We start from the raw sequence: 25,258 nt of genomic DNA on the forward strand, positions 1-25,258 counted from the left end.
AACTACTCGATTTTTTTCCATTACATTTTCCTCTGTTGTTTGTATGATTATTTAAAAGGTTTTGGTAAACACTTGTGTTTTTTAGAAAGGTTTTATTTGTTTTGAAAGACAGAGTTGGAGTAGGAGAGCAAGAGAGAGAGGTCTTACAATCTTTGGTTCACTTTCCAGATGACTACAACATCTGGGACTAGATCAGACCAAAGCAAGGGTCCAGGAACAGGGTGCTTCTTTAAGGTCTCCCATGTGAGTAGCAGGGACCAAGGACTTGGACTGTCCTCTTCTGCTTCCTAAGGCACATTTTGAGGGTGCTGGATTAGAAGTGGAGTATCTGGGATTTGGACCAGCATCCTTATATGATACTAGCACTACAGGTGGTCACTTAACTCTTTGTGCCACAGCACAGACCCAACACTTTTTTTGTTTAAAGATTTCTTTATTTTTGTTGGAAAGACAGGTTTTATAGAGAGGAGAGACAGAAAGATCATTAGCTGATTCATTCCTTAAATAACTGCAATGGTAGGAGCTGAGCTGATCTGAAGCCAGGAGCTTCTTCCAGGTCTCCCATGTGAGTGCAAGGTCTCAAAAGTTTTGGGGCCATCCTCTACTGCTTTCTCAGGCCATAAATGGGAAGCTGGATCAGAAATGGAACAGTCAGGACACAAACTGACACCAATATGGCATACTGGTGCTTGCAGGTAGAGGATTAGCAGTTTGTCCACTGCTGCAGCTCCAACAAACCCAACCCTTTTTGAGGAGATCAGTAGAGGGCCATATTTGTAGAAGCACTTTATTTTTATGTGCAACAAGATGATTAACTCAGTGAACAATTATGAGTTGCCTTATAAATGACACTGTCCTAGTTGTGAAAATAAGAAAGACATTACTCTGTATACTCCCCAGGAGCCAGAATAACTATGAGAATAATAATATAGCATGCTTTATACATAATTGTATATCATACTGTATATATAGTAAGCTTGATTAATGCTATGGGAAAGATATCGACTGCTCCAAGAGACCAAAAGAAGTTTTGACTATTATCAAAAAGAAAATCTTATGAAGGAGTTGGTAATTAAGTGAAGCATTGAATGATGGGTAGAGTTTTGAGAATTGTGGTTGGGAAGGATGTTCCAGGGTGAGGGAATGGCGGGAGTGCACATCTGGAGGTGGGTGAGGGGGGCGGCATCAGAGATGGGTGGGTAGTTTCATTGGGGTACAGCAACATTTCTGCAGTTGAGGTAGTCCATGGATTGATTCTCAGGGGCTGTAAGACAAACATATGTCTGAAAACCTTGCTTTCATTTTGGTTGTAAGTTAAAAATCATTCTAGCAGTAGTAATTCACCCCAAAAAAGAATGCATTCTTGCTCATCAATATTCAGTTTCTTAAATTGGGTTTTTTTTCATATGAGGATCCTTGGGTATGATTTTGAGAGTTACTGAGAAAATGTTCTCCATATTCAAAGGACTCTGCAATATTTGGGAGACACTGGGGTAATAATGAGATATCCAGAGCTGAGGTTAGAAAAACCAAATATAAAGGACCTTGATGCCACCCTGGGGGGCCATATTTCCCACACCGGACAGTCAGAAGTGCCATGTAGGCATTTCATCTGTGGAATAGTAGTGTCAGACTTATGCTAGGTACACTGCTAATCGAAGCATATGGTACTGATTTCACAGAGCCCTGGTTAGTTATTCTTGCAATTTGCTTATTCATTTATTTGTTCAGTGAACATCACTCCTTATGTGCCAATCTCTGCAGGGCTTTGGGAATGCAGCAGGGAACGAAATGGAGAAAACTCCCAACCTCATAGAGTTTGCATTCCCATTAAGGAGATTGCAATAAACTAGATAAGTATGGTATGTGTGTATGGATAGTAAGAAAAAATAATGTAGGGTAGAAAGACCTGAAATGTCAAGGATGGGATGGTGAGATTTCAGAAACAAAGCTCTTCCTGGGAACATGACCTTCTAGGCTAAAGACCTCAAAGATGAAATGGATGGTGCAGTATCCAAGGGACCAGGCTTCCACGCATAGAGAACCAAAAGAGTTAAGAGTGGAAGGGGAAGTATCCCCCAACCCTCCCCAACAGGGAGACTGACACCACTGGAGCTGAGTGACTCTGTGTGAACAAGTGGAAGGAAGTGAGACTAGAGCAGCTACAGGGAGGTAGGAGGGTGCAACCACAACCTCGAAGACCTTGTCAGCACCATGTAAGGACCTCAGCTTTCGTAGAACTCCAAAAGTTAGTGGTTGGGAAGGTAAAGAGTGCCCTGGCCAGAGGGCACCCTACTGAGGATAGACCAGAGCCAGAGGTCACAAGCCTGAGCAAGGAGATGAGCTGGGAAACCAATATAATAAGGCGAGAGATGATGAGGGCTTGGGCCATAGTGGTGGCAGCAGGAAGTCAGCTTCTGATTGTGTTCTGAAAGCCCTGCTGCAAGGACGCCTTGTGTAGAAAGTTGTGCATCTGGAAAGGACGTTGCAGACAGGAGAGAGATATTAGAGGTGGTACAATCGGGGTTTTGCTCTAGAAGTGGAACTCATCAATTCCACTGGCAGAAAAGGGGACTGCAGGAAGAGGGGAAGTAGATTTTAGCTACAAGATGTTGGCTTTCATTTGGAACAGAATTTTCAAAATGAAAGTTGTTTATTTGTGAATTTACAAAATGTGTTCTCTTTCCAGAGGTTTTTTAGGCTTTGTACAGTGTGTCATATTTTGAGGAAAATATAGAAAAATCATTGGATTCCCATGGAAAGTGATTGGCATTTCTGTTTCTATGCGTTAGGTGTTTTTTTTGGCTTGCTTGCTTATTTGTTTTTTTTTAATAAAAATTTTATTTTTGACAATCGTTACTTAGTTAATTACAATAAAAAGGTTCAAGGGCTATAGGGAAGTCGGTAAGACTATTAGTTCCATATTGTTTCCTTCATGTATCTGAGGTAAAGGGGGATATTGAGGGAGAAGCCCCACCCAGTTTTCCACCCACCCCAAGTCTCTGATGTGGGGCATGCTCTGAGATACTTGCTCAAGTGGCTTTGATAGTTCACCAGTTATGAATCGCTGCCAGTCTCGCCACTCCAAGCACGATGAGGTCGTTGAAGAATCACTGATTGACATAGTTGCGTTAGGTTTTAAAATGTGAACTTTACTGTTGTGTTTGAAGTGCTCTTCATTCCTCAGATCCACAGGTATCTATCCACATTTTAAAATATATATTTCAGTGCAAGCTTAAATTTAACAGTTCTATAAAAATGCCTATTAATATTTTTGTTCTCTTTATTTTGTACATCTGTTCTATTACTACTCTCCAGTCTTAAATCCCTCTATACCCTTTCCTGATATAAAATTCTAGGAATAGTAGACTTGACTTTCCTTTTTTTTTTGTCTTTTTAAAAAAATGTTTACACCTTTTTGACTCCCCACCTTGAGGGAGATGGTAGTATAAAGAAGAAATATGACTCATGAAGAAATGCAGGACAGGCAAGGAGAAATAACATAAAGGGTTCAGGGGGATTGAATCTTTCGTAAAAGAGAATGGTATAAATTGAATTTTCAGTCTCATATGTTCATCTATAAAGAATTTAGGAGTATTGTCCTAGTGAAACAAAACTTTATTTTATATCCATACAGTATTTCTTTTGAGCAGTGTTATAAACAGTACACTCTGCAGCTGTTAAAATGAAAATGCTACAGCTGGAACATGTGAAACTTCAGCCCCTATCCAACATTTCAGTGATTCACATTTGGCCGTCAGTGAAGCAAACACCGCAGTGTGTGTATGTGTGTGTGTGTGTGTGTGTGTGTGTGTGTGTGTGTGTGTGTGTATTCATATGTGTATGTATGTCTGTCTCTATGTGTGTATGTATGTATGTGTCTCTCTATAGATATAGATATGGGTATAAATAGAAATATAGATATTTATATAGATATAAATATAAATATCTGTCAATCTATCTATCTATCTATATATGGAGAGAGAGAGAGAGAGGGAGAGAGAGAGAGAGAAGGAGAGAGATCTTCCATCTGCTGGTTCATTCTCCTGATGCCTGCAAAGGGCAGAGCTGGGCCAGGCCAAAAGCAGGAGCAGTAGCTTCAGCTGGTCTCCCAGGTGAATGGCAGGGTCTTCTTCTCCTGCTTTTCCGGGACCATTATCAGGGAGCTGGATCAGAAGTGGAGTGGCCAGAACAGGAACCAGTGCCCATATGAGATACCAGTGTCACAGGTGGCAGTTTTTCTCACTACACCGTGACACCTGCCTCACAATGTGTGGTTTTGTGCCGATTTTACTTGGAGTGTTTTAAAATTGTGACTCTGCCGTCAGGATTGTCCCTGCACTCTGACCTTAGCACTCAAGCAAGCTCCGTGACAAGCTTTTCCTAATAGTGTCCTGCCTCTGTTTAGTCTCAGTGAAAATAAAGGGGAAATACAGTTTTGCCACATTTATTAACATGACAGTTACGGAATAGGATAAAAAATTTGTTAATTATTTTTCAATGAAAAGAAAAAAAGTTATACTAAAAAATGACTTTGTTCTGTAGTGATGAAAACCATTATTCCAGCAGAGACAAGGAATGGCCAGTCTACAGGGCATATAAGACCTATGAAATCTTTTAGTCTGACCCTGCCAAGGCATCCACAGACAGGATTTAAAATTCAATAAATGTATAGTTGCTTAATTTTCAACTTGTATGGTCTGCAAATGATGCTATAAACATTCAAATAGCTCTTGGCAGGTAAAAGATTTCCTACCCATGTTCATGTGAAGTTTTATACTGCATTTCTAGAAAAACACATTAGACTTCAGGAGAGTGGACTTTTATTAAGTTATATCTGCTTTTAGTCGTTGGTGTATCCAGTGATTCTTGTAACATATTACATATTGCCTTCCTAGGCGGAGTAATTTTATTAATGTTAGCAATAAATAACATCTTCTAACATTTTAGGTAAATAGCATGGTTATAGTAAGCATAGATTTCCTAGAGATATATTCTGTTGTAAAATGTTCTGCAGCTTCCCAAATTACATTTAAGATGACCTTAATAAAAAAGTGCATTGTTTTGTAAACAGTTTTAAAGTAAGTAAGTAACTGGGAGGGAGGGGTAAAGTGGAGAAAGAACCAAATTCCTACTTACCATGTAAGTAAATCTTTGTCATATCAAAGTTCTAAATGTAAAAAATGTATTGTAAAAGTATTAGAAAACCAGGAGCAGGCATTTAGTTAGCAGTTAAGATGCTGACGTTCCGCATTGGAGTATTTGGATTTTGAGTCCAGTTGGCCACCAGTGCATACACTGGGAGGGAGCAGATGATGGCTCAGGTTATTGAGTTCCTGCCACCCATGTGGGAAACATGGATCGTGGTCCCAGCTCTCAGTTTTGGCACCAGCTCAGCCCCAGCCATTGTAGGTGTCTGAAGAGTGAGCCAGACAATGGCGTGGGGTGCAATCTCTCTACCTGTATCTGTGTCTGTGTTTCTATCTCTGTCTCCGTCTCTATATCTCTTTTCTCTGTTTTGCATGAAGTTACTACTTTAATGAATTTAGTGGCCAGCATGTGGCATAGCAAGTAAATCCATCACCTGTGACACCAACACCTCTATGCATGCTGGTTCATTTCCAATTCAGTCCTTGCTGATGGCCTGAGAAAAGCAGTGGAAGATAGTCCAAGTCCGTAAGATGCTGGACTCTATGTTTAGTATATGCTTGCAAAGAGGGAATCTCAACTGAACTTGAACTGTGGTTATGCAACAAGGTGGAGTAATCCACCATGGTGGGAGGGTTTGGGGAAGGGGTGGGGAGAATTCTCAGTACCTATGAAACTGTCACATAATACGATGTAACTAATGAATAATAATAAAAAAAAAAGATAGTCCAAGTTCCTGGGGCCGTGCCACCAACATGGGAGACCCAAATGCAGCTCCTGGCTCCTGTTGTGGCCTTCTGGGGAGTGAATCAGATGGAAAATATCTCTGTCTCCTCTTTATTTAGTTCAGACGTTCAAATAAATAAATCAATCTAAAAGAAAAAAAAAGAATCTGAGAATTGGTAAGGTCCTCTGACTAAGGCACAAATAAATCCCAGAAGCCATAAAAGAAAGGCTTAACACATTTGACAGCATAAAAATCTAGAATGTATTTGTGATTAAATATAAATGTAATATTTCAAAAAAGTCTGAAGACAAATTAAAAGCTGAGAAATACTTGCCACAATCAGATGAATGGATTATCTGATAAGTTAAAATAATTTTTTCAAATGAATAAGAAAATTAACATCTCAACAGAAAAATGGGCAATAGATATGACTAAACCATTTCAGAAATTGAATTACAAATGACATAAACTTGAGAAAGATACTCAACTTTTCATAATAATTCAAGAAATTAAAATTACAACAGAAAATAGGTGTCTTTTTACTGGCAAAGCTAAAAAAAATATGATGTGCTGTGTTGCCTGAGGTATAAGAAAAATGAGGTATTGCTTATGCATGCACAATTTGGGACATCCTACTTAGAGGGGATTTGGGGAATAGTTTTAGGTTCAAAGTATGTCTGTTCTTTAACTCAATGCATGGACTTACAGACAGCCCATGTGTAAATCTCAGCCAGTTTAAGGACTGTTCTTGTTGCACAGCTTTGCTTATAGTAGCAGAGGCTGCCTGCAGTCCACCTGGCCACATCATGCCTTTGATTCTGATGTAATGTTACTTTTTTTTTTTTAAGATTTTATTCATTTTATTACAGCCAGATATACACAGAGGAGGAGAGACAGAGAGGAAGATCTTCCGTCCGATGATTCACTCCCCAAGTGAGCCGCAATGGGCCGATGCACGCCAATCCGATGCCGGGAACCTGGAACCTCTTCCCGGTCTCCCACGCGGGTGCAGTGTCCCAATGCATTGGGCTGTCCTCAACTGCTTTCCCAGGCCACAAGCAGGGAGCTGGATGGGAAGTGGAGCTGCCGGGATTAGAACCGGTGCCCATATGGGATCCCGGGGCTTTCAAGGCGAGGACTTTAGCCGCTAGGCCATGGTGCTGGGCCCAATGTTACTTTTTTTAAAAAGAAGTGAACGTGACCTGAGAAAGGAGAAGGACAAAGAAGTTTAGAACGTTTACTTATAAATTTCCCCAGTATAGAAATGGAAACCTTTTGGAACCAGTGCATTGTCAGAATAGGCTAAGATTCTACCTGTAGTACCAGCATCCCATATGGACATCAATTCGTGTCCCAGCTGCTCTACTTCTGATCCAGTTCCCTGCTTATGGCCTGGGAGCAGTGGAAGATGACTCAAGTCCTTGGGCTCCTGTACCCACATGGGAAACCCAGAGGAAGCTCCTGATTTCAGACTGAAGGTTGGTCCAGATCTGGCTGTTGTGGCCATTTGGAGAGTGAACTAGCAAATGGAGGAACTGTCTCTCTGTCTCTTCTCTCTAGAACTCTGCCTTTCCATTTAAAAGAGAGGGCGGAAAGGAGGTAGAGAGACGGATAAAGAGGGGAGAGAAGAGGGAAGGAGGGAACAAGGAAGAAATGGGAACATTTGACTATGAAGGTGAACAATTAGTTGATTTAAGTACTAAGACTCCAAGCTGGTGCTGTAGCATAGCTAGTTAAGCTACCACGTGGCACTCCAGCGTTCCATATGGGTCCCAATTTATGTCCCAGCAGCTCAACTTCCAATCCAGCTCCTTGCTAATACACCTGGGAAATAAAGCAGAGGATGACCCTGATACTTGGGCCTCTGCATCCATGTAAAGACGCATATAAAGCTTCTGGCTCCAGGCTCCTGGCTTCTAGCTCCTGGTTCCTGGTGCCTGGCTTCAGCCTGCTGAGCTGGCTGTTGGGCCATCTGGGGAATGAACCAGTGGATAGAAGATTTCTGTCTCTCCTTTTCTCTTTGAAACTTCAAACTTCAAATACACAAATCTTAAAAATAAAATAAAATTTAAAAAGAGCTAAGATCCTTTTCAGTAAAATACATTCGATCCAGATTCCCCGTGACAATGTTTTTTTTAAAAAATGTGGTCTATGTGCTTAATGTATTTCTATGTTAGTATACATTTTACTGGGTCTTTCCCCGGTCTTACTTGTTAGACTCTGGGATGAACCCTGAGAGTGAGCACTTTAACGTTCTCTCTGAGTGCTCAGTTAGATTTGAGGAACACAGCCCGGATACATGCTTAGTACTTTCATTTTGAATAGTAACTAATTCAGTAGTTTCAATGTGCTTATCAATCCTGCAGTGTAACACATTTAATGTGCAATTTTTTTAAGGTTTAACTTCTATCTAATAACTCTGTTTACCCCATTTTGTTACAACTCTAAGGGTCAGGGTTCATGACTACAGTGCTTCCGATTAGAAAGGTGACAGTTAAGGAGCATTTAACTAGAAGAAAGGGAATTTAGAAGTGTGTGACATTAGAGCTTTAGGAAATACTTTTTCTCCCTTTCATTGTCTTTGAGATATTACTATTTGTGAGATTTTTCCCCCAAGCCCACAATAGCATACATCACTTTTTCTTATTCAACTTCTTATGCATACAGATTGTGTAGTGAAGTAATCACCAAGTACACACCCACATACTCAGCTCCAGAAATTCTGCCTTCCTGATCACAGTTTTCTCCCCACGTCCTGGATCAGCACAGTCATGAACATGGAAAGGATTTTCAGATTGGACTGAATTGAAAGGTATTAAGACTGTTCAGAGTCTTATAAATGGCTGCTCATTCCTTTCTTTGAAATAATCACTTGCTTATTTTTTTTCTCTTATCAAAAGGAACAAAAATTTAAAACTTTATTGATATCTGCAGCAAAATTTTAGGAACAAAATAGGCCAGAAGTAGATGTTAGTAATAATTGATTATATAGCAAAACATACACCAGTAGGATTTTAAAATAAATCATATGGTATTAAATAGTGTTTCTGCAAATTGTTTACATATTAGGAACAGATGAATATTTACTTTGTACCCTGTATCAGAATGTATTCCTTCTTGGGGAGCACATTTAGCCCAGTGATTCAGATACCCCTGTCCCATGTGGGAATGCTGGGGTTGGTACCCACCTATACCTCTGGGCTCAATTTCCTGTTGACATGGACTTTGCGAAGAAGTGTTGATGGCTCACATGATTGGATTCTTGCCACCCATTTAAGGATGACTGATTGAGTTCCAGACTCCTGCCTGCAGCATCCAGCTTAAGCTTCAAGCCATAGTAGACAGTTGGGGAATGAACCAGAGGATGGTAGCTTTCTCTGTGTCTGTCACCATCTGTTTTTCTTTCTACCTCTCAAATGAATTAAATAAAAATTATATTCCAGATGAATTGGAGAGCTGCATGAGACAGGATACTGGAAAATTAATCTTATTTTCTAAAGAAATTACTTTCTTTTCCAAGTATATCAATCATAAAGAAAATCACAAAGGGAAACATTTTCACATCAACACTTGAAACCTTTGTGCTTCAAAATACATCACTAAATTGCATACTGGAAGAAATGTGTTGCAGATATGATATATAACTTGGAAGTAATAAATAAATAAGCATGTTTGAAAATTGAATGGAATAATGGACATAGATGTACTTAGAAATATTGATTCCAAGATTTCGTTAAGTCATCATCTGAGGGGCAACATTTGGCAGACTTTGTGTGTTTTTGATTAAATACAGGCTACAGGCTGAGTTCTGCAACAAAGGTACTAAAATATACAGATGCAGTAAGACAAGTTTTTCTCTCCAGAGGCAGTCTAAAGTGAGAGATAGCGGGCCATTAAGGCAGTCAGTCAGCTCCATTATGCAAGGTCCTTCAGGGACGCAGTTCCTTCCCTGAAGTTGTTCCAACATCCCCTGGAGTGATCACATTGTCCATATGATCAGAACTGGCTCATCCTCATGCTTTCAGTGTAACCCACAGCAGGATGCAGTAGGACATCAAGAACCAGAGACTGTCTTTTAGTGGTGACTCGGAGGTTGGCTGTATCATTTGTACTCAAGTCTCATTGGTAAAGACCTAGTGCATGGCCACTTCTCAGTATGAGAGGGCCAGGATTTTTAATTCAGCATCAATGTACCTAGTTAAAACTCAAGGATGCTTTAACAGAAGAGAGAAAGGAAGAATACATGGAGACAGTAGTGTCTGCCATCAAATGCCTGCATGTATCTGTACTCCCGCTTTCCCCATAGAGAACATATTGCTGCTTCTTCAAAGTAGAAAAGCCAAAGCTCTGCCCAATTATTGCATCCAACTCCGACTCCAGAATCTCTGTGTTCTCTCAGGTCTTTGTGCATTCCTGGGAGAAACTCCTTTGATTGTCCTTTATGACTTTTGCTTTGTCCTCCAAAAACCTTCTTTTTGTCCATTATCCCCAGGGGCCACACCTGAAATGATTGTTAGACTTTGTTCTTCTTGAATTTTCCCTTTCTTTTGCATTTCAGTTTCTTGCCAGTGCTGATTTGAAGTCCTGAAGGTCAGTTTAGGGATGAAGCAGCCTTAAACTGCTGTAGAATATTGTGTAGTATCATCACAATGCACTTCACTCCAGCACTTCGTAGTCTTCTGATGTGTGTGCATTATGAAACTTACATGTAAATATAGCCACACCCCAAGGTTTTTGCCTCTGGTGTGAGTTCTTATGTGTGCTCAGTCTCCTTTTTCTTTTACTGTCTTCTGTGTTTGACCCATCCCTGTTCCCTCATTTTAGTGGTAGCTACCTTGATGCCATCTGAAAAAGTAGGCTTGGGTAGGAAAATAACACCCTTACCCTGATCTTTACTGCCAGATAGACTTTATAAGACATATTGTTTCCTGCCATTTATGACTCAGAAGCAATCTGAGGCTTCAGATTCAGATGCTCATTTTATTTAGATTACAGGCCTCTGGCAGAGAGACACTCTTAGCAAAACTCTTGTCCGTTCTGTCCACGCTTGCAAACCAGCTAATGCTTGCCTGACTTGATATCTCTCTTACAGTGCCATCCTCAAATCAGCAAGGGGCAGGAAACACAGAGCAAGGCTTTGATTTTTTCAATCAGTGTACTTTTGCTGCAGTGTACAAGTTGTCTGCCTTTTCAGCTTAACCTCTAAATTAATGACAGTTCTGTTTTTACCTTTGTGAATGCAGCACCCCAGTTCTTAATGTCTTGATTAGGGAACACATTATGATGAAGAGACCCCAGAATATAATGGCCCAAACAACATAACACTGTTTTTATTTGCCTGGTGGGCTGGGGCCAGTGGACAAGTAGGCAGTTATATGCTCTAGGAGGTCATCTGAGAGATCCCTCTGTGTGGTTGCTTTTTTGGGAAATGACCTTAACAGGCAGATCATCAGAGACGTAATCACCACTCAACAGGAGGGAGGCCAAGGGAATAGTTTTAGCTCCAAGGTAGATGAACTTGAAGCCTTCTCAGTCTAATCTCATTGGGCCACGCTTAGCAACCTGGCCTTAGCTAACTGCATTGGAAATGTAGGCTGTAGTTTACCCAGTAAACCTTTGAAATGCTTTATAACTAACAGGAAAGTAGGATGGACACTGGGGAAGTAGCTTATTGTCTCTATCACAGATGAATTTGATGTCTATTTGGAAAGAAAAGGTCATTTTGTATCTCACCTTAGATTATGTGTCCAATTCAGATAAGCAAAACAATTTAATGTTTAACTGAAGAGTGGTATATGGAGATATTCATCTGATTCTACATGGGAAAGATTTTTGTAGCCAGAAAAATAATAAAAATGGATAGATTAGACATTTCCAAAATGTTAAATATCATGCTTGAAAATAGACCAACTGAATAATAGGTAAATAATATAGATATAAGTATAAAGCACTTGTCCAAAGTAAGAAGCCTATAATATGCAAAGAGAAAAAGGAAGAGTATCAAAGAGGAAGTATAAATTAAAACAAGGATATGTCTTTTGACCTAACAAGAGTGATCCACACAGTCAGGGCTGCCCCCTCACCATGTCCACATCCTAATCTCTCTAACCTATATGTGTTAAATTACATAGCAGAGGACAACTATTGTCACTGATGGAATTCAGATTCCTAATCAGCTGGCATTGAGATAGAAATCTTGTCTTGGGTTGCTACAGGTGCTGCTGATATGTTCCAAAATGTTCGTCAAGGAGAACTCAACACGTAGTGAAGAACTTAACACGTAGCTGCTGGCTTTGAACATAGAGTGGTTATGAACTAAGTAGTGTGGGCAGTGGGAGAAGCTGGAAAAGGGAGGCCAAGGATTCTCTCCCAGAACCTTCAGAAAGGACCGGGATCCTGCCAGCATCTTGATTTAACCCCTAGAGCACCATGTTGGATCCCAGTTTATACAACTTTCAAATTACAAATTTTTGGTGTGTTACCATGTTGTAACAGCAGGAGAGAACTAACACACCAGTTGTGTGTGTGTTAGAGAGAGAGAGAGAGATGTGTGTGTCATGAATAGTGGTTCTGCTTCTGACGAAAAAGGTATTATAGACCACTATTGACAGGCATATAACTGTCACAAGGCATTCTGAAAAGCAATTTGGGAGTACATTTTATAAGTCCTAAAATATTCACATACTTTGACTTACAGATCCTAATGAAACAATTTGTATAGTGGCTGTTATTTACATAAAATATTATCAAACAAGTATTACTACCAAAAATTGTTGGAATCAACTTAGACAACTAGCATGAAAGTGACTAATTTTTTTCTTTTTTTGTGTTTTTTTAATTTATTTTTTATTATATTTTTGACAATCTTTACATAGTTAATTACAGTAAAAAGGTTCAGGGGCTATAGGGAAGTGAGTAAGACTGTTATTTCCATATTGTTTCCTTCATGTTTAAAGGGGGGTATTAAGGGAGAAGGCCCACGCAATTTCCTACCCTCCCCAAGTCCCTGATGTGGGGCATACTCTGAAGTTCTTGCTCAAGTGGTTTTGATAGTTCACCAGTTATGAATCGCTGCCAATCTTGCCACTCCAAGCACGATGAGGTCTTTGAAGAATTCACTGATTGACATAGTCCATCATAGAGTCTCCATTTGCCCGTATTTCACTGCCAACATATAGATGAGATGGTTGATTGACCTGTTCTGTCTTCTGTCTTTTCTTGGTTATGGTTCTGAGTCCAGCATTTCAATTGAGGAGATCTCCAAAGAAACTTTGTCTGAGGTGTTCTCAGACCAGATTCTTGTATGTACTAGCAAGTACAGGATTTGGCACAGTCCATAGCCCTGATCAGCTGGTGGTTGCGATCACTGGGTTGGTTCTGTTTTCAGCCCCCAACTTCCACTGGAACCACTGGGTGTTGTAGTCCAGCCTGGTTCTGCCCAGCACATACTTGGCCCTCACATAAACCATTGGGAGCTGCAGCCTAGTCGGAGCGACCCACAATAACCCCCACCAGGCCCGCCCCCCACCCTGGTTTGCCAGTATGTGTAGCAGAAGACCAGTCTGTCCCACACCCCATTCGGCTCTTGTACATGTCAATGGGTATTAAAGCTTTGTTCCATCTAACCAGCTCCACTATGCAGCCCACACAGATGCTGTTGGGTATCTGTCTAGCCACACCAGCCCCTGTCCCAGTTTTCGTGCCCTCCCGTGGAAGTGGTAACCCAAGAGGGAGGAGCCCACTATTTCCCTCTCAGGCCTCTCCGACTCCTGGTTTATGCACTCTTCGGGTGGTTCTGTGGTTAGACTTGTCAGAATTAGCCCCCAGTGCCAGCTTCTGCCACCTGATGCTGTGGCTAAGCCCAAACAACCCTCACCCACTCTAATTTTGTTTGCACCCCTAGGAATAATCCACCCAGCCTGGGTTTTCCCTGATCTAGTCTACATGAGGCGCACAGGTGTTGTAGCCCTGCCCAGTCTGGTCTGCCCCCATCCCAGCTCACGCTCTCCAGTGGGAGTAGCTGTCCAGCAAGAGAACTACCCCTTATTCCCCTGCCGGCTCCGCCCCCTCCCTTCCTGGTTCTCATGCGTGCTGGTTGGGCACTGCGGTCACATCTGGCACAGACAACCTCACCTTGGCATTCCATATTGTTGCGACTAAACCCAGCTGGACCCACACTGTTCTGGTGCTTGGATTTGCCAGTGGATGACGAGAACTGATTCAGCCTGGTCTTCCCCGACCCATGCCAAATGTATGCCAGTGGGAAACTTTCCATGGCCTGATCTGGGCTGTTTCCTATCATGCTTCTTGCCCTTACCTGTCGGGTCTGTGTCCTGCCAGAGGAGTTGCCCAGGCTCCTCCATCAGAACCTCTCCCAATGCCAGATTTTGCTCATACCAGTGGGTCCATGGGCCAGCCCTACTCAGTTCACCTCCTGTCCTAGCAGGAACAGTGGCTTTTCCTGACTGGCCTTCAACCCAATCTGGTTCTTGCTGTTGGATGTTTCAGCCTGGTCATGGCTCGTCCATACCCACATATGGCTCACACATGGCTCAGTTTGGGTTGAGACCTAGCCAATCTGTCCCACATCTACCCTGGTCCTCCAGGACACCAGAGGGTATTGGAGTCTGACCCAGCTTGGTGCATCCAATCCCAGTCCACACTTGTGCCAAGGGAGACTACAACCATTTCCTGATCAGAACACAGCCCCCATTCCAGCACACGTGCCCCTTGGTGGGAACCTTAACCCAACTAGGGTTGTCCCCTTAGCTCCCCAACTGGGCCTGTTCCCAGCCATAGATCACGTGCCTACCAGTGGTTGCACTGACTCAGCTTGGCTCAGCCCCTCACCTGTCCCAACCTCTACCTTAGACACCGTGGCTTAACGTCCTTGATTCACGCAGACCAGTAGGTGCAAGAGCCTAGCTTGGCAAGACCTATGCTCCATCCTGGTCTCTAGTTTTGCTTGTGGGCTAAGGTTTGCTCAGTCCTGCCCAGTACACCCTGTTCCATTACCAATTGACACATTACCCAGCTGTTGGAGCTATTTTGCCCAGCTTGTCCAACCTGCAGGTCTGGACCACATGTTCACCAGCAGGAGCTATGACTCACCAGGGGAGTTTCCCAAGATCCTCCACTTAATCCCCTCTCAGACCCAGTTCTCATACATGCCATTGGGTTTAGGCCAGTGCCCGGCGTTGTGTGGCGTTCCATTTGGCCCTGTATGAGCTGGTGAATGTTGCAGCCCAGCCCACCCCACACCCTATTCAGGATGCACATTTGGGTGCTGCTGCCTTGACCAGTCCAGACTGTTGTGGGTTCCTTTACCTGTGATTGATGGCAGGCTCCTTGGTCACACCTAGCTTAGTCCATCACCACGGAAACTCTTGAGCTAACCAGTGGGGCTAGAATTTCCACAGGGTTTGACCCACACATCCCCCACAGAATCTACCCCCGGATATGGTTCTCGAGTGCTAGTTAATGTCATGGCTTTTCCAAATGTGACCCTTCTGTTCCATCATCATGTCAGGTAACAGGATATGATTCTGCTGGACAAGCCCCAAGCCATAGTTTTTGCATGGACTGGTATTTGGTGGTCAGCATTGTTCAGTGATTACAAGTTTGTCAAAGGAAGAGTTACTATCATTGGGAATCTTTATGATTGATTCATGTCCTAGAAGCTCAGTGGGTTCAACCTGGAGCTACCTAAGCAGTGTTTCAAAGAAACAAAACCCCAGAGCTGGCTGCGTGGCCGGTCGGCCCGGACACAGCTCTCTACGTGCACGTGATGGCTGGCGTCTGGGATCCAGGCATGAGATGTCCCATCTTGAGACCCACCATGACTAATTTTTTTATTTGTGTGTAAGAAAATGTCACAAAGCTGTTAACAGTTGTTTTGATTGTAAAGAGTCTTCAGTTAGATGTGAAAAATGTGTATGATAAACTATAATATTAAAGTAATTTAGTACATCAAGCTGTACGTTCAATAGTATATCTTTGATTATCTAGACTTAAATTTTGAGAAGGAAAGATACAACGAGAAAAAGATTGAGAGAAAACACTGAAAAACCAAAGTATGAATAGTGGCTCTCTTAATTGAGACATTGAGTTTATGAATTTTTTTTCTCTGTGCATTTCTTTATAATGTTTTCTATGAGTTTATGTACTTTTAACTAAAAGGACAAACTAAAAATTAAGAGATTAAAAAGAAAAAAAAGTCTGAGACAAACAGGGGGAAGCAGATGTCTGTGCAGACTATATACCTTACCATGAGATTGTCATGCTCTAAATAAACTAGAATCCTGAAAAATAGATAAAATGTCTCCAGAGAAATGGAAAATTGTGGCTCACCAAAAATGTGTATTATTAATACATTTATTGAGACTGGAAGTTAAGACTTAAAATCTAATCCAATCTTTTTACTGTGTTTAAAGGCTAGTATTTGCTAAGCTATTATGAGCTTCTCTGGGGCCAATACTGTAATACTCATCAATATTCAAATATTCCCATTAGTGCAGATGTCCGACCACACCCATGCTCAGTATTTTAATTGAATCCAATTGAGCAAAATTATTGGAGGATACAAAAGTGAAGGTAAATGTTCATAAAAGAAAGGTGAAGCTATGCTAACAAAACTTTTAGAAGGCTCTTTGTTGTCCCACCACTGTATTTCTCCTTTCCTAGCTTTTTTTTCTATGTAGTCTTTGTCATTCCCAACCCTTTTTATTGCCTTATGTTTTCTTGGTTTAAATAAAGGAAAAGTATTCCCAGCATCTTTGCTTTATTCGATATCCAAGAACAGCTGTAATGTGAGTTTATTTTGATGTGCAGTGATTAGGAAATGGAAGAAAGTTTTGGAATGTTTAAAAATGGAGTCTCAGAGGAGAATATTTCTATAAATTCTACCTCATATCACGAATATGTAAATTTTAATATACCCATAAATATGAGTGGTTATTATTAATTCAAAATTTATAATTCATAGAATTATTTAAGAGTACTGGACTTATGCTGAGAAAGTATCTCTAAGTTTTTTGTTAATGCTAGTCATAAGAAAATAGAGATTTACAAAGTGAACCTGTGCACAGAATAGAAATGTGACAGGTACCTCATGCTTTTGCATCTTAAGGATGTGGGTTATCTCAGCAATGGGTGGTTTTTTTAACAGATGTTAACAGAGAACCTTTAGAATGAAGTCATATGGGACAGTAAAGCGATGGAATCTGTTCTATAATGTTGGTTTCCAGCCATGGTTTGGCCATTAGCTAGCTACATGATTAGCTTTCTCCCAATTCTTTTTAGAGTAAGTTGCAAAATGATAAATGGTATTTTAGATGTGTTATTAACCTCTCTGGAAGAGGAAAGGTTACCTAGTTGTGGTCTGGCACCCTGTCCAGCTATAAAATTTGTAACTGAACCAACAAACCAGTATTAATGTTAAGTAAGAATAATATAGGAATCATAGATATTCCAAGATATTAGAAAACAGAGGTTGGGATACCAGAATGTCATTTTGTGCCAGCTTAAATGTCAAGTACATTGGCAAACATGAACTATAGATCTTTGCTTTGAACTTCAGCTACTGGCATTTGTTTGAAAAGCTGTTGTTTACTGAATAATCTGAAAAGGAGCGCAGCTGTGCGTGAATGTCATCCCATATACCACGCAGGCCTTGTCCTTTCTACCACCAGGGCAGTAATGGGGAGCTGATGGTGCCTGGGGCAGTGGCAGGACTGGGCAGCTCCAGGGCTGAGGGCCTGTTGGAACCTCTCCTGGCTAGCAGGTTTCTGTAGTCCTGACCCCAGTGGGCAGCTGCACTCTGGCTTGCCTGTCCGGGCCATCCCTGTTCTGTAGCTGCTGTTACAGGGGATACTGTATCTTTAACCTAGTTATTCTGCTCAGCCTGCAAGGATCCCTCCTCTACTCCTCCCTTGTTCCACCTGACTAGCAGGAATGGGATAAAGTTGGCTTGGGGTTGTAGGGGAGGAGCAGGACTTGAAGGAGGAAGGAAGAAACAGGAATTAAGAATAAATGGATAAAGAGAGGAAGGGGTTAACATTAGCCTGGGGAAACTGGGCAGAGAGGGATTACACACCCCCTTGCCAGCCAGCTCTTTCTCTGTCTGACCTGCTGGGCTGCAGGAGGCATGCAGTCCCCTGACTGGATCTGTACCTGATTTTCAGGTATGCAAGCAGGAGTAAATGGGCGGCTTGGACTGTTCCATTTCTGCTTCTTGTCCAGGAAGCAGAACAGCCTTCTCACACTGCTGGCTCCCCAAACCCCTCCAAGGCCGCTGTGCTTGAGGTGCTAATGTTGCATGACCTCAGACATCTTCTTTAAAAAGCTCTGTTATGGGACAGCGTTCGACTTAGCAATTAAAACACAGACATTCAGTTTTGGAGTGCCTGGCTTCAAGTCTCTGGTGTAGACTCTGGGAGGCAGTTGTAATGGGTTAAGTCATTGGATTTCTGCAACTCACAAAAGACATGTGACTTTAGTTCTTCCTCACTGCAGGCCCATTGCAGGCATTTGGGGAAATACTCGTGACCTCCAACCACAGTTTCTTATAAATAGCTTATTTTGGGATATTTGTTGACTATCCTTTTTTAACTATTATTAAGACTGATTCAAACTTCTTGATGAACTTGGTAAGTTTGTAAGTGGGTTTGATATGACATGGGTGATTTTGAGTAACTTTGCAAAGATTTTAGAACACAGTGATGACACTTCCCTGTGCTTGAACTAGTCCACACCCTTCTGAGGACACCTGTACTGCTCTAGCACTTTATAAGGTGCTTTGGGGGAATGGAAAAGGCATGGTCCTAGTCCTCGTGAAACAGAACTTTAACTTGCACATCAAAACTGAGGCATGTAATGATGACACAGAAAACGTAACCTTAGATTACCTGATTTCACTTTACTGAAGATCATGAAGTAATTCTTTTTTGTTTTTTCTGTGCTTTTGGTAAATTCTAGTTTCCGAAAACTAGCTTCTTTCACAAGTGGTTATAAAGCATTAAGGTCATTGTATTTTATTTTCAACATGTGAAACATGTTCAGATTATTTCTTTAAGCTGAGTGAATTTTTTCCCCTTTATTATGTTCCACTCAGGTCAAGTATCCTTTATCCAAATTACTTGAGCCAAAAAATGTTTTGGACTTTGGATTTTTAATTTTGAAATATTTGCATTTACATAATGAGTGTGCTTGGGAAAGGGGAGCCAACACTAAACATGAAATTCATTTATGTTCCATGTGCAAATTATGCAACTTGTCCAGATCATCTTATATAATATTTCTGGTTCACCTGTGTATTGACTGCAACCTGTAACAGGAATGGAGTTTTCCAACTTAGGGTGTCATGTTGCATTAGTTTCAGATTTGGGATATCTCAGATTTCAGACTTTCAGACAAGGGATGCTCAACCTGTGTAACTAATTTTTGTTCCCATGCCTGTTTCTGACCAGTAGGATGAATATTGTAACAAATTTCCATTTTCACACAAGTATGAATCTTAGATCACAGTTGCTCTGCTCATGGCTAAGCCCGCTGGTCCCACCTGAGTGTAAAGAACTGTCCCTTTTGAGTTGATAGCATCCACCACACACCCTGGCCTTCTTGAAACTTCTTTTTCTAGTTGCTGTGACACCAGTCTTTCTTCTACTGTTTTTGTTGCCTCTGTAATTGCTCCTTCCCTGCTGTCTTTCTAAAATCTGCTTCATCTGACCTTCCTAAAAACGTTAGAATTCTCCAGCATTTGTTCCCTGACCATGACATCTCTTTCCTTGTCTCCCAGCCTTTATTAGCCACTGGACATGTCTATAGACTTAGAGATGTCCTCTTCCCCAGTAACCTGTCATTCACCTAACCACTTCTGTTGCTTTAATAGTTCTCCAAATCTTCCCTTTCTCTGTCTCCCCACTGTTACTGCCAGGACCACCTCTCAGCCATGCCACAGGTTCTCTGGCCTCAGCTCCAGGACTGAGAGTGTCCCACACTGACTTTAAACAGTGTGGCCATTCCTTTTCAGGTGAGAAGTCACATGCCAAGGAGCTACGTCAGCCAGGCCCACACAGTCTAATTCCTGTGCTGTTGTAAATACCCCAGAAATCCTTATGACAGACCTCCTCCCCAGACCTGTTCTTCCAGAGTTAGACTGCATCCCTGGTGTGTGCTTTCCAGGCCCACAGGCTGGGTGAAGGCCACCTGCTGGAGCTTCTTCAGAGTTCAGATCTTCAGCTTCACATGCAGATGTGTGAACCCCTGATCTTACAGGCTGGAGCCGGATGTCAGAAGAGAAGGCCATGCAGGGGCCTCCATCTGCCCCTCTCAAGTACCACATACATACAGAGCAGGCTGGCAGACTGCCTTATTTTTCATTCTGCTCTTGGTACAGGGCTGATAGGCAACTCTTCACTTACTCTTAGGGATTATTAAGGGCAAGGCCTTAATATCATTTATTTTTATACTCCGTATGCCTGTCACAATGCCAGCCCCACATGGAGTGAGTGCTCAACACAGGTTTGTTGATTGAGGCAATAATGACTGCAATTTATGTTAAATGCTTTACAATTATTTCATCTCTTTTCCTGTCATTTTTAGGATTTATAATAATGTTTGCATGATTTTCAGAACCAACATTTTGTTTAGGAAAGCCTTATCTCTGATTTTGTATCACTGATAGTTGATAATATTTTCATAAACTGTTCATGAGATGGGGTGTTAGCAGTAAACAATAGAAGACACTGTCAGGCAAACACTTCAGTATTACAGATTAGCGTGGCATCATAGTCACCAGCACACAGTGCCAATGACTGTCGTATTAGTAATGGCCGAGCCATGAAAGATTCTAGGATGCAAGCGCGAGAAGGACCAGGACTGAGTTCTGGAGAACAATAGAAAGAGTGGGACTGGGTTTCCCTGCCAGGTTTCTCAGGAATTCAGAAGAGAAACTCCAAGGTACTATAGAACCCTGAGTCTCCTGAGCTCATTTGTGAGGAGTGTGTGTGCGTGTGTGTGTGTATGATGATTTTGAATGTAATTATTCAAATATTAGAGTAATTTTAAACACTGAATCAGCTTGTTTCATTCCTGAGAAGTTTTTACAGTGGCACCAAAAAATTGTAGGCTGCCTCCCCTCCCTTGTGCCTGCCATACAAGTTAGTGACCTTTAGTTTTCATTTGAGATATCCCATGTTGGTGGTCTTTCTTTGGGCACTTCTTCAGCATGTGTAGTGAGAAATATTGTGATGTGATAATTGAGTAAACTGGATGTGGATACCCCTTCATCTCAAACCTGGGGCAGGCATTGTGGTGTGGTGGGAAAGGCACAGCTTTGCACACCTACATCCCATACTGGAGTGTTCAAGTCCTCACTTTACCCACTTTACTTCTGATCCAACTTCCTGCTAATCTACACCCTGGGAGGCAGCAAGTGATGTATCAAGTACTTGAGTCCCTGCCACCCATGTGGGAGACTCAGATTAAATTCCAGACTCCTGGCTTTGACCTGGCCCAGCATTGACTGTTCAGGGCATTTGTGGAGTGAATCAGTAGATGAGAGGTCTCTCTTTTCTCTCCTCCTGTCTTCTTCTATCTTTGCATCACACACTCTAACTTTCAAATGGAAAAAATTAGAAAAATAAAATATTGAGGCAGACACACTATCCCTATTTCCTTGCATACTATCAGTACCTGGAAGAGGTGTGCCCACTGGGCCCAGAGGAAACTGGCTAGTAATGCCTGGAAAACTCTAGAGGCCCATTAGGGAGCTGGATACCTCTTCGAAGGAGCCCAATAGCTACAGGAAGGAAAGGCAAAGGTATTTATGTGAGTGAGGGACTTTAAGTATGAAGTGTGAGAAATGGTCCTGCTTTCCATTTTCCTGTAGAGGAACTATTCCCTCACTCTATAAAGCCCCAACACAATTAGAGGATCATAGATGCTGAAAGTGGACAGGGTTGTTATGAAGATGTAAACAAGATAAGCTGGAAACGTTGTTTGATGCTGGATTGATGGAAGCAAGTCAAGGCACTGTTATGACTCCAGTGAAAAATCAGAAACAAGGGAAAACAGTGTTGCAAATTATTTGGATGCTCCTAAGCAAGTTATTTGGATGCTCCTAAGCCCCAAAACTGAAATGAAAGAGAGGCTAAATGGAGATGCTAGAGAAGGATTTAACAAACTTTCTGATGAATTCTCTAAATCTCATAAATTGAAAAGAATAGATCTGCCAAAAGAATATATTTATGAATATGAGCTAAATCAAAGTAAATGTCCTTCTGGATAGTTTTTATATATCAAGTGATAATAAACTGGAGACCCTAACGTGGGAAAAGAAAGAAGAATCCTTATCAATTTCTCTTTTTCTGATGATTCTATAACCCTTGTAAAAGATTTAGGGGTGATGTTTCTCTTTCCTATTCAAGTTAAGGCCTTTAGTCCTTATGTGAAGAACAAGATTTGACTATTTCAACAGGAACAGGAAAAACAATCTCTTTTGCCATCCTGCCATCCCCATGATTGAAAAGCTCAAAGGAAATCAACAGTTTTAAAAAGCCACTCAGCAATGGAACTTATTTCGTCTCCAGTGAGAACTGGCAAGTCAAGTAGCCAAAGACTGAAGAAATAGAACTAGGAAAACCCATGTGTTGTGTTTTCAAAGTGGAACATCTTATCAAAGCTGGATTAATCGCATTCACCATGATATCAACATCCTGGTTGGAACACCTGGTCATAATAAAAACCATCTGCAGAGCCCGTTGGATCTTAGTACCTGCCATGTTGTGTTTGATGAAGTGGATCAAATGTTCAATTTAGTTTTGCTGAGCAAGTTGAAAATTCATGCATGAATACTATACAACTGATTCTGAGGACAGTCCTCAGACTTTACTTTTTTCTGTAGCTTGCCCACTGTGATTATATAAAGCTGCAATAAGCCAACAAGCAAACAAACAAAAACCATGAAATTCATATGCAAGCAAGTTGATCTTGTGGGAAAAATGACTCAGCTGCTACAACTGTGGGACTATATGGCCTTCTAAAGCTGTTGGTTTCAGAGGCCAACAGTTATTCTAAGCATCTGGTTCACATAGTGGGTCTAAGGGGAGGACTGTTAATGAGACCAAGAAGATCGGAGCTGAAACGGCCATAAATCTGCACATAGAACAGAATGCTGTTTTAAAGGGTGTAGGTGGGGGGTGTTGCATAATCCCAGGGAGAAATTCCTCTGAAAGGCTTCAGAGAAGGTAGTTTTGAAGTTCCTCCTTCATCCCATGTGACTGCCCATGTTTTGGCCATTCCTAAGGTTGCCCTGGTGATTCACAGTTATTCACAGGATGATGACACCTATGTGCATAGGTAAAGTTGGCTGGGTAAGAATTTGCATAGGTATTTACAATTCTAGGGAAAGATGTCAACTAGGAAGACATGGAACAAGAAGCAGGAGTTACTTTTGAATGTGTAAATGTTTCTTCTGCAGTGGATTTAGTTAAATTTAAAAGCATGGATGCTGTCAGGCTTCTGTTTCTCATGCTGCCGTTGATTTTTTCCAACCTTCAGCTCAGAGACTGATAAAAAAGAAAGAGGCAGTGAATGCATTCACTGCAGCCTCAGTCCACATTTATGGTGCATGGAGCTTTAGACCTTAACCTTTGATCTGTGTGTGTGTGTCTGCTTATAATAAAAGAGGGAATTTATTAGAAGGATGCAGAGGTTCTTAATGGATTCTAAAAGTGTCAATAGCTAAAACTACACATTTTTAAAGGATAGAGCATGCTGTCAAACAACTTTGAGTTCTTTTTCTGCATAGTCATAGAGTATCGCAGAGGATAGTCCTTGCATCCTGCCTAAAGAGCTAGAATATGGACTCATTTCTGCTAGCTCTTTGATCCTGATAGCACTTTATGCTGGACTGAAACTTATCAGACACTTGTGGGCAGATACTTACGAGCTCATTCTGATAAGGAGAGCGTGTCTGAGCCTGACTCCAGAAGCCCTGAAGATAAACAGAATGTCAGTTGTGCTTGAAAAGAACTTAACAGAAAGCTGGTTGTTTTGCAAGTTACCAGTGTGCTACATTAATGTCACTTGGCACTTTGTGCCTTGAAATCATTTTTCCCCAGCATTTATGAAGATAAAAGCAAACCTGATTCACTATCTCCCCCTCCCCCTCACTTATGCTTCTCCCCATATACCTGTTTATTATTTCCTTCTGCATTCAAAAAACATGTTTTCTGTGTGGCTTAAGGCGAAAGTTGAGACACAAATGCTAGTTAGTAAGTAAAACAAGCTGGGAACAAATGCAGTTAGTATCCTGAAATGTTGCATACAGCATCCCTTTTTCCCTTTCCTCTACCTCCAGGTGAAAGTGGTTGACCTACTTCTCTTTCTTGTGTATGTTTTTGGGCCTCTGACCCCTTTACTCCTTCAGGGTTGCTCTTTTTTTTTTTTTTTTAAGATTTATTTATTTTTTTACAAAGTCAGATATACAGAGAGGAGGAGAGACAGAGAGGAAGATCTTCCGTCCGATGATTCACTCCCCAAGTGAGCCGCAATGGCTGGAGCTGAGCTGATCCGATGCCGGGAACCTGGAACCTCCTCCGGGTCTCCCACACGGGTGCAGGGTTCCAATGCATTGGGCCGTCCTCAGCTGCTTTCCCAGGCCACAAGCAGGGAGCTGGATGGGAAGTGGAGCTGCTGGGATTAGAGCCGGCGCCCATTTGGGATCCCGGGGCTTTCAAGGCGAGGACTTTAGCCGCGAGGACTTTAGCCGCTAGGCCATGGCGCTGGGTCCCAGGGTTGCTCTTAAATATGAATGTGAGTGCCAGGGAGTGGAGAAAGCAGTGAGAAAAAATGATCTAATCAGCAAGATACAGGAGTGCTAAGTAGACTATTGAGATAAGATGGGCTAGACTACAAGGAAAATGAAAACAGGAAACCACCCTTCACTAACCCTTACCTTTGATTTAAATGAATCTTTGCTTTCTCTTTTTGCTTTAGGAAACCCTTTTGACTCATCCTGATCATTCATGCTCCTCATTCTTCTTGATCTTGAGACATGAACCCAAACAACTACAGATTCCTACTGTGTTAGAATAGGTACTCAATAAAGGCATATGGAATTTATAGGAATCTCTTGATTTTCTTGGAATCCCAAAAAGTTTTCTCTTGCCTACAGTCTTTCAACTAGCCACTGGCAGAGCTTGTCCAGAACTCCATTTCTGCAATTCCCTAGCCAATCTATTTTCTTTCGTAAGATACTGTTGAGTGGGTTTCTTCCATGTACTTTCAATACTTGGCAAAGACTAGGTATGAAATGTTGAGCGCAATTTTATTTTTGTGAGGCTGGTGGCATTTTCTAGATCTTTTAATTAGTGGCAGTCT

General features: G+C 41.6%; 1 protein-coding gene and 1 pseudogene across 1 annotated transcript in view; both read left to right on the forward strand.

Moving 5' to 3' along the window:
* Positions 1–25,258, forward strand: part of SLC49A4 (solute carrier family 49 member 4) — an 86,779-nt gene that overhangs the window by 20,415 nt on the left and 41,106 nt on the right. The window lies entirely within an intron of this gene.
* LOC131479772 (ATP-dependent RNA helicase DDX50-like) lies at positions 1,144–23,655 on the forward strand (annotated as a pseudogene).

Source organism: Ochotona princeps, chromosome 3 (genome assembly GCF_030435755.1).
Source record: "Ochotona princeps isolate mOchPri1 chromosome 3, mOchPri1.hap1, whole genome shotgun sequence".
In the NCBI taxonomy this organism is placed as follows: domain Eukaryota; kingdom Metazoa; phylum Chordata; class Mammalia; order Lagomorpha; family Ochotonidae; genus Ochotona; species Ochotona princeps.